This window comes from Coffea eugenioides, unplaced genomic scaffold, assembly GCF_003713205.1.
Source record: "Coffea eugenioides isolate CCC68of unplaced genomic scaffold, Ceug_1.0 ScVebR1_49;HRSCAF=266, whole genome shotgun sequence".
In the NCBI taxonomy this organism is placed as follows: Eukaryota; Viridiplantae; Streptophyta; class Magnoliopsida; order Gentianales; family Rubiaceae; genus Coffea; species Coffea eugenioides.
The window spans coordinates 7,356-17,642 of NW_020864342.1; the positions used below are offsets into that span (position 1 = coordinate 7,356).

General features: G+C 34.6%; 1 long non-coding RNA gene across 1 annotated transcript; it reads left to right on the forward strand.

The window, feature by feature from the left end:
- Nucleotides 1–260: 260 nt before the first annotated feature.
- Nucleotides 261–2,929, forward strand: LOC113758422. Its single transcript, XR_003466730.1, has 3 exons — nt 261–335; nt 1,963–2,010; nt 2,847–2,929. It is a non-coding gene; the product is annotated as an uncharacterized LOC113758422 (long non-coding RNA).
- Nucleotides 2,930–10,287: the final 7,358 nt, after the last annotated feature.

A 10,287-nucleotide genomic window follows, 5' to 3' on the forward strand; every position in this document is an offset into this window, starting at 1 on the left:
AGGGGGGTAGAATGTAAAACTCACGATTTTTGGCACCGGTTTTATTATTTTATTTTTCCAATTAATTAAAAAGATAAAATTACTAGGTAAAAGAAAAAAATAAAAATAGAATAACTGTAGGATGGGATAAAGGTTCCTAATAAACTAAAATTCTTATCCAAACCACCTACTAGTGGGTAGTGCTAGGTTTAAGATTTTATTGAAACCCTAGAAAGAAAAATAACACCATCCTTACCCTTCTTTCGTCTGCCTCCCTAGAGCAAGAGCCGTCAGAGAGTAGAGAAGGAGAAACAGGCAACACCGTCAATCGATCAGACGACTAGGCACCTAAACCTGTAAGTCCCGAGTTCAAGCAAAAAACTTCTCTTTTAAGTTTTAGTAGTTGCATTAATTGTCTTAGAAATTTTACGGATATTTATGGTTGCTATATACATGTAGATATATATATATATATATTATATATATGTTTTTAAAAGATTCATACGTGGATTTGTAGAAATATGGTGTTCGATTTTAATCTTTGATTAAATAAGGTTGCCCAAATCTGTTGGAGGAAAACAGAAAAAAAAAAAAAAAAAGAAAAGAGAAGGGCTGTGGCCGCCGCCGCTCTGTTTTGGCTAGGCGTTGCTTCAGAAAAAAAAAAAAATGGGGGCCGCCATCACTGGCGGCAGAGAAAAGAATTGGCAAAGGTTGGTCTTCGGCCAACCCAAGACAGAAAAAAAAAACGTGCCAGCATGTGTTGCTGACAATAGGCCAGCAACGGCAAAAAGCCTTGGGGTCACAAATGACCCCAATGAAAGAATTGGCCATCTTAACCAAGTCAAGGATGGTTGGCCAAGGGGTCTAACCCAAAGGAAATTTTTTTTAAAAAAAAATGGGAGAAAGATGGTTGGCCTTTTTGGCCAACCAATGAAAACAAAGGGTCGCCAGAAAGTCTGGCGACCATGGTAAAAAAAGAAATGGTTGGGCTTCTGGCCAACCATGGCTCTAACCCGAAGAGGAAAAAGGGATAATTTAGATGTTAACCAAATATAAGATAAAATAAATAAATATTTAATAAATCAATTTTGAATATAACTAGTCCATTTTTATAGGTTATCATGGATATTAAAATTCAGGACCCAATTTAAAGTAATTGTTAGAATTGAAGTATTGGTCATGTAAAACTTATATTTAATTAATTATGTCTAAGATATTTAAAGAAAAATCTAGGATATCTTAATTTATCCTTATGAGGTTAATGTAGACGAGGTGAGACAAATTCTAAGTTGTTAAACGAAACGTTTAAAATAGTAATAATAACAATAATAATAATAATAATAATAATAATAATAATAATAGTAAATAATAATGCTGACGATAACACTAATATTAATAATAATCATAATCATAATAATAATAGTAAATAATGATTAATAAACAATAATAGTAAGGATAATAACAATATGGACATGGAGAAAATAAATTGAAGATATAAACGAAGATATAAATATAATACGAGTGGATAAGTCAAATGTACATTATACATAAATAATAATAAAACCTACACACGCATAAAAGTGGAAATAAAGGGAAAGGTAATAGTAACTATTTAATATATATATAAGTGGTAATAAAATAAATTAGCGACGACGAGGACGATAATAATAATAATGAATAATTATAAATTATAAATAAACATAGTGAGATAGTAGTCAGGATAATAAACATGATTACGAATAATTATTTTCTTTTAAATTAGGAAACTTTACAAAATGAACACTTTCCAAAGTAAGAAACTTTTTAAAAATAGAAACTTTCCAAATTAGGAAATTTTCCAAAAATAGGAATCGTCCAATTTAAGGAAAATGCTATTAGGGTTCATATAATGGTATAGACACGAATCTTCAGCTTACTTAGAGTTTGTATATTTATGCATCTATAAGAAGTAACAACTAATTAGGGAACCTATGCATTTGATAGGTACGGTACAAGGACCTATGGTAGTTCCACTCGAGCAGCCAAACAAAGGTAAGTGGTACTTACTCTTCTGAGATTTCAAAGGTGCAAAAGTGAAATTTTTGTTTTCAATCCTATTTTGTTGTGTTGACTCGAAATGTATTTGATGAAATGCTTTACTTGGATATTTATGAAAGTTATATTTTTTCTATACAAAAATGGACCATGTGACTTATTTAAAATGTTTTGATACGTTAGTATATACCAAACGAGTTGAATCTTTTATGAAATCAATGATCTATGTATGCGACATGTGGAATGAATTTTTGACAAGTAAAGCTCAAAACAGTCATGGAATAGATGATAGCAGTTATAGTTCTGTCTAATCGCCATGGTAGCCTGATATAGAGTCCGATCGATTGGCAAGGTTATGGTAGCTTGGGATAAAATCCGGTCGATTGACCCATCTATCGAATGAGACCAATAGGTAGTCATGAAACCTATTGGTCGCTCACCTAGAAGGGGTTTAATCTCTAGGCTGAGTACTCAGTAGCCGGTCATTGCATGTACTTGTTATGAGCTGATATGGAACAATTTATGAATTGATCTGAGATGAGACTCATGAACTGATATGAACTGATTTATAAATTGTGACGAAATGATTTAAGACTTTATGATTTTCCATGTTCATTTATCAATAAGATACTTTTAAATTGCTTGCCACTCGTTACTACTGATTGTTTTATAAATGACGTTACTTTCAAAATTATGGAGGTGATATGCGCAAATGATTTGATTTGTACTTATATATATGTATTTATAAAGTTACGAGTACATGGTCCAACAGAGGGGTAGATATTCTCTACTGAGCGACTTGTCGCTCAACCCACTTTTTACCATTTTTGCAGATTCTGAAGAGTATGAATTGGTTTACGTAGAAGACCCTGAGGATGGCTTGTATTAGTTTTAGATGAATAGAAGTTGGCAGGCTGGCTACTTCTAGTTGTTAGTCTTATTTACTTTCGTTTCCGCTGTTTCAATCAGAGAATAAATGTACGAACGTCTTGGATATTAGTAGACTACCTTTTATATGGGATTTGTACCGCACTTTAGTTAGTTATATTATTTAGTACTTTTAAAGTTAGACTAGTTAATGTAGCCTTGTATTCTTAAGCGGGACTTGGGAGTACGGCGGATGTCATGTGACGGGCGCGTGCGGGCTCGGAGCGTGACACTTTTGCTTTGTGATCAGCTATACAAGCACAGCTCTTTTTTCTTAGTTTTATATTAATTCTATCTTTGCTAAATATAGTACAAAATGTGAATCATTTTGAGACTTACATTCAACCTTCACATAAGTGACAAAAGAATATTTATTGCTTGGTTGAAACTAAAAGAACATTTATTCAGTTTTGGCAGAAGCGAAATTCCATTTGTTACAAAAGAACATTTATTCAGTTTTTCTAGAAGCGAATTCCATTTTTTTCCTTTTTCTCCTAGATGAAAACTCCATGTCATTGTTCATCTTAGGCATCTCTTGTTTGATGTGGCAGTATCATAGTGGTTTTTTTGACATTATGAATGTGAGCTAAAAAAGTGTACAGAAAGATAAAAAGATGATTGAAATACATATTTATGGTATAACCAATTTTTTTTTTTAAAATATAATCACTTATGCAAACAAACATATTCTTCCACTAAGCCACCCGTACTCCGGCATCTTAAGGATAAAACATATAGCTCTTGTTCACCCATACTTTTATTTTATTTATATGGGTTAAAAACAAAAAAACCCCTGTAGTAAGCCTAATACACAGAAAAGTCCCTTATGGTTTCAAAATATACAACACGACACCTCATGCTTTGAACTAAATTGTAAAGGTAACGGAATCCGTTAAACTTAACGGAAATGACTTATTGGAACCTAAGAAAAAAATTTTATACCTAATTTTTATCAAATATACATATTCTACCCCTTAACTCTCAATTCTCTCTACTTAGAAAATAAAACAAATGATTTTTTTGAGTTGTCTTTTGTTTAATTATATCAGGGTATTTTGGTCATTTTGACTATTTCCGTTAAGTTTAACGGATTCCGTCACCTTTACAATTTAGTTCAAAGCATGAGGGGTCGTGTTGTATATTTTGAAACCATGGGGGCTTTTCTGTGTATTAGGTTTATTACAGGAGGCTTTTTTGTTTTTTACCCTATTTATATATATGTTGACAAACAAACCAAACCTAAAAGTTTTAATTGATTATTTAATAGTTTTATCTATAGTTAAATTTTTAATAGTTGTATTATTTAAAAGTTTATATTTTATTTGATAATTTTTTAACATAATAGTTTCTTGTTTTACAAGTCTAGTTAGTTATAAATAGCACATTAGTTAAAATATTTCTATGATTTAATTCTACAAAGTAACGCTCGAAGGTGCGTTAATGCCTGCAGGATGCAGCTACAGGTGGTGACACATGCAGGAGGAGAAATCGAGGCCATAAGATGAAAGGTCAAAGTCTCCATTATTTACACTTTCGGTGTATAAAAAACAACCGAGTAACAAGGTAACATGAGATAGGGTTAGGGATGCAAACGAGCCGAGTCAAGTCGAGTTTTGGTCTAATTGAGTCGAGCCTCCAGTTAATTTTATGAAACTCGAACTCGAGTTAAAAAATTAATAATAATTATTTTATTTTTAAAAATGAATAAAATAATTTTTTTCTTAACAAATAATAAAATATTAGAGATATATATGTAATTTTACTATTAAAATCAAAAAATATATATATATATAATCGAGCTCGCGAACCTACGAGTTTAATGTTTTTGAGTTCAAACTCGACTTGATTAGCTCGAGGTCGATTCGAATTCGATATTGACCAAATAAGAGGAGGATAGGAGCGTTAGACATTGCCACTGTTTCGAAACCATCGATTCTAGTTTCAAAATTGACGGTTTTGATTCTTTCGAAAGATAGAACATAAATCAGTTCCCAAAAGAGTAGTTATGACTACGTTTCTTGAACCTACGATTTCAGTTACGGTTCCGATTCTTTTTGTTATATTTAAACACTTGTTGGTATAAAATTGATTCTAAAAAAATATGATAATGAATGTAAAAACAAAAAAACTTATTATATCATCATGTGCAAGAAAAAGAAAAAATTATGCAGATTTTATGAAAAAAAATATTTTGTTATTGATTAGATTAGATTCATCTTAGATTTAGATTAGTCATGGGGTATAAACTTATTAATGGAATAGGACAATGAGTTGTTGGGTTAGAACTAGAGCTATTGGTAGTAGATGTTGACTATTGATATTAAACCATAATCTGGTTAAATATGTTTAGGTGGCAAATATTTTTTTAGAAGGTTTAAATGGGCTGTAAACCATCTATTTCGATTCTGGTTCCGATTAAGAATTTTGATGAACCTAAATCTAAACCTTTAGCCACAATTATAGTTCCAATTTTGATGTCCAAAATTTGGTTTCGATTTCGGTTCAACAATCCGTCGAATCAATTCTGATCTGGTTTCGATTTAAATCTGAATCGTGGCCGCTCCTAGGATGGGCTGTAACCTATTTGCCAAAGTTATTGCCAACTTAATAGAATTCAATATATTGCCAGTGCAACATTAATTTGCACAGAGTGGTAGTTGGGTATGATTCGATGGAGCTGGGTGGTTGTTGAGTTAGTGTTTCGCGTGGGTAGCAATTGAATGATGATTTTTGAAACGCAGATGAAACGGTAACACCTACAGGCAGTGCAAAATTAATTTTCACACAGTGATATATAGTGTGTCAAGTATTAGGGAAGGTAAGTGATACTTCTAAAACTTCAGGGTTCCAAGTGATATTAGGAGAAATCTCAAGGGAGGTTTCGAATATTATCCCATTGGTATAAAGTGCATAATTGTGAAATTTGTATAAAGATATATAGATGAATAAGGGATCTCTTCTTCTAGTATGTTTCTCTTTTTTTTTTTTTGAGAGAGTATCTACTTTTTTACATTGATTTTTTTTCGACAATCTCAACTAATGACTAATGAGAAATTTTTCATGCTTCGATTAAGAAGTTTTGATACGTATAATAATGGGAGATGGAGTCCAAGCATAGGTAAATAGTTTTTAATGAGCAATTTTTAATTATAATCACCAATACTATTGAAATGTAATCAATTGGATTCTTTTATTCCTTTTAATTATTGCCACATTGAAATGCAATAATTTTAATTAAAAGACATAAGGGTAATTTGGTGATAACAAAAATTAAGATAAAAAAGTGCTTACACTCTCTAATGCTAAAATTCATACATTTTATATAGTAATGATAATGATGAAATCCAATGATACTTTTGTCGTAAATTTCCTTTTATAATACATTAATGTCGTCATTACTACGTGAATAAGTAAATATACACCAATCTAATTCAAACTATTTATAACTGATGTTTAGTTCAATTTCAGCAAACATTCCTTTTTCCTTAATTGAATATGATAAAAATACTGCTATAAATAACATGGAGCAAAATGGCAAGAAGCGCTATCATTTTTGCGCATTTTTTCTTTCTTCAACTTGAATGCCCTGCTCTGCATTGAGATTCAGGGCTACACCTTATGTTAGTGTAACACGAGAGGCTCTAGATATATGAGATATCATTCATATTCAAGTTTGGAATCCTTTTTTTTTTTTTTCAAAACATGAGCTATATATCTTGACTTGAAGTTGAAAATATTGTTTTAAAAAAATATTTGCATACTTATGATCAATTTTTTCAATAATTTATCCAGTCATCTGATTGAAGGTAGAAAGAAGATTTGATTAGGTGATAGGTTGCAATTTTATCATTTATTTTATTATTAATTTTCCCTATTACTTAACCCAATGTGAATTAATTATTAGATTCTACTCACTTTTAGTATTTTACATATATTTCAGGGAGTAGAACGAAAATACCATAATAAGTGCCGATTTGACAGTTATCAGGAAAGAGTTCAAATAGCAGGCAATCAAGGGCATTCTTGGAACAAGGAGATGCAAGACTTTTTGGTAATTTTGACGGAAGACAGCAACTAAAAAAAGGATAAAAGAAAGCAAACCTGGAAGGGTTGGGGTCGTCGAGGTGTTCCTTCCTCTTGGGAAGGAAGCCGCCGCACAGAGCCAAGCATTAGTATAGGCATTAGATAGGAATTGGGGGAGCAGAGGATTTGTCCTCTAGGGAGCTTTTGATCTTTGACTTTTCTTGTTGGCTTAGGAGTAGCCTTAATTCTCACGTATGTCAGGGTCAAAAAGGAAGAACTTTGACTCTTGCTTTCTTGCTTTCGTAGTAGCTTTCCTCCCTTGGTCAAGGACAATGGCTGCGGCTTCCTCTTCAATTTTGCATGGGATTTGTTCACAAAAAATGAACTAATTCCCTTTGTCCTAGTCAAGGAGCAATGAAGGCTCTGGCTCGCCTAAAAATTGTGAGATCGTTTTAATTCAATCTTTTCCTTTTATTTATTGGTATCCGCATATTTCCTGATTGCTATGTTTATGGTTATTTAATTCATTGATTGTCCTGGATTCGGATAATTAATTGATTTGGTAACCTGTTGTCAATTAGGGCATTAAATCCGTAATTGTTTAATTGTCCTGAAATAGTGATGATTAGATTCGTGCCAGGGGGATACGCGGGCTAATATAAAATAACCCTGATAGTGCGTTATTTGGCTAGAATAGGGCTTCTTTAATACGTAAGGCAATTGAGGAATTAAATTCTATGGGCGTACCTAGGATTATTTCTCAATTAGAGCAGTGATTAACGGGCGTACCTTAGTCATCGACACAGTAAGGAGGGGTTGACTGTCATCGCTTGTTTGGCAGTTATAACCTATTTATTAGTAAATAATTGGAATTGCCTTTGCTTATCGATGATCAATTAGGTGCACCATTGCTGAAGTTATTTCTTGGCTAGATTCTTAATTATCACTCATTTGATTTTAGTAATTTGTTATTTAATTTTTAGTAGTTTCTTAGATTTTATTTGAACTTCTTTTATTGTCACCTTCTGCACAAAAACACCCCCTTTGTTACTGTGAACTTGAAAAGAAACAATTACTCCCAGTCCCTGTGGATTCGACCCTGCTTACCACTATATACAGAAATTACTTTTAGTTTGAGCAGGTTTTATTATTGCACAAGTTTCGACAACCTGTCAATTTTTGGCGCCGTTGCCGGGGACTGGTGCCAGATTAATTTGTTTCTTTTTGAGTTTATCTTGTTTTCATTTTTTTTATTTCTTTTTCTCTTATTTTATTTTTATTTGTTTTTTATGGCTGCTAACATTCCATATTTTGATGATAGACTGGACTTTGTTCCTGAATGGGGTTATGAGACTCATGTTTTTCCTAATGATGAATGGGCTGTTGCAAATTGTGGGACTTATTTTGATTCAGGTTATTCAACTGACACATGCCCCACATTTCAAGATAATTTAAGTTCTCCACTTGATACTTTTGGAGATTTTCCACCCCAATATCAAACGCAGTATGACCCTTATTCAAACGGGTATGATCAAGGATGGTGGGATAATTCCAATTTTGATTATGCGACGGGGCCAATGGATTTTCAACAGCAAGAGTCTCAGCAATCATCCTCCGTGTCAGGTATGTCTCTTGAAGAAATGATAGGTTTACTAATTGCTAATTCAAATCGATTTCATCAGGAGACACAAGCGAGCCTAAATCGATTTCATCAGAAGACACAAGCGAGCCTTCGCGACCTGGCGGATCAAATGCGTCAATTGACATCCAGGATAGATCGATTGGCTTCTCAAATGGAAGAATTGCCCGCACAAACCAATATCAATCTTGAGGAAGATGAGAGTGCAATTGTCCGGCCAAATGACATGGAACTGCAAGAGTTTCAAGAAAACGGATTTAAAGATGCAGTTGAAAAGGAAGCTGAAGTGCAAGAAATGAGACTCCAAGATCAACTCGTTCAAGTGAATGAATCCAGTGAACAATCTCCAAATGCGGTGACATCTTCTCCACTCCTTCATCAATATTCTCCTGACTCTTATTCTTCAATTCCTGTGAATGAAATTGACTTTATTATACCAGACAATTTTGAATTTCATGACAGGAATAAATTAAGAGTGGCGATGGCAAGATATATTGTACCAATAAATGCAAGTGAGGGAGGAGTGAATGGAGAATGCAAATTATCATCGACTTGTTTGGTGCCATTTACTAGTCCAGGGAAGACCGTAACTCGTGAGCTCAAGGATTACTCTATTTACGAGGGCTATCAGGACTATATAGAGGATGAAGCATTAAGACGAGTCACAAGATTTTATCCTCCATGAACAAAACGTGATAATGTCTAGCCAAAGACATTAAAGAAAGGCGCTCATTGGGAGGCAACCCAACTGTTCCTTTTAATTATTTGTTCAATTTCGTGTGGTAGTTTAGAGGTGTTCTCCTTGAATTCGACTGATTTTGGGTTTCAGTTTTCGTTTTTGCTGATTTATAGGTGCCCTTCAGTCATGACGTGGTGACGTGCAGGACGCTCACGATCAGAAATTTCTGAAACTTCTGGGAGCTCTCTTGGCCTCATGACGTGCCCGCGTGGTGACGTGCAGGACGCTCACGATCAGAAATTTCTGAAACTTCTGGGAGCTCTCTTGCCCTCATGACGTGCCCGCGTCACGTTCGCGGGAAAGGTAAGGATTCAAAAAAATAAAAAAAAAAAAAATTCTTGTCACCGTAGCTTTAGTTTAAAAAAAAAAAAAAAAATTTTCTTGTTTCACCTTAGCTAGGTAAAACATAAAAAAAAAAAAAAACATTTTTTTCTTTTCTCTTTTCTTCTTTCTTTTCTTTCTTTTTCTTTCTTCATCTTTCTTCTTTCTTTCCTCTCCCCTATTCTCCTCTGTGTCGGCCGAAGCTCCCTCGCTCGCCACACGCCACGACTGTCGCCACCTGCCGACGTTGCCTCCTTCGCGCCTCGCCCTCTCCACCACCAGCTCGACCTCACTCCAGCGCCGCCACCACCTGTTCGCCACTCTTCCTCACGCGACGCAGGCTGCCAGACGCCGCTGCTCGCTCTAGCCACTCGCTGCTGCGCCGCCGACGCGAGTGCCGCCCCGCTGCCCCACGCCATTGCTCTGGACGCACCAGCCCCCTGCAGCTCGTCGACGAAGTCCACCAGCCCACCACCAGCTCGTGAGCTCTCATCTCCGCCAGCTCCACCCCAGCTCGTTACCACCTGTCAATTGTTGGCAGGTGGAGGTATTGCGATTCCTGCCTCAATTTGTCTTATTCTGAACCCTAAATTGCGACAATTTTGCACCTTTGCTTGGGCTTCTT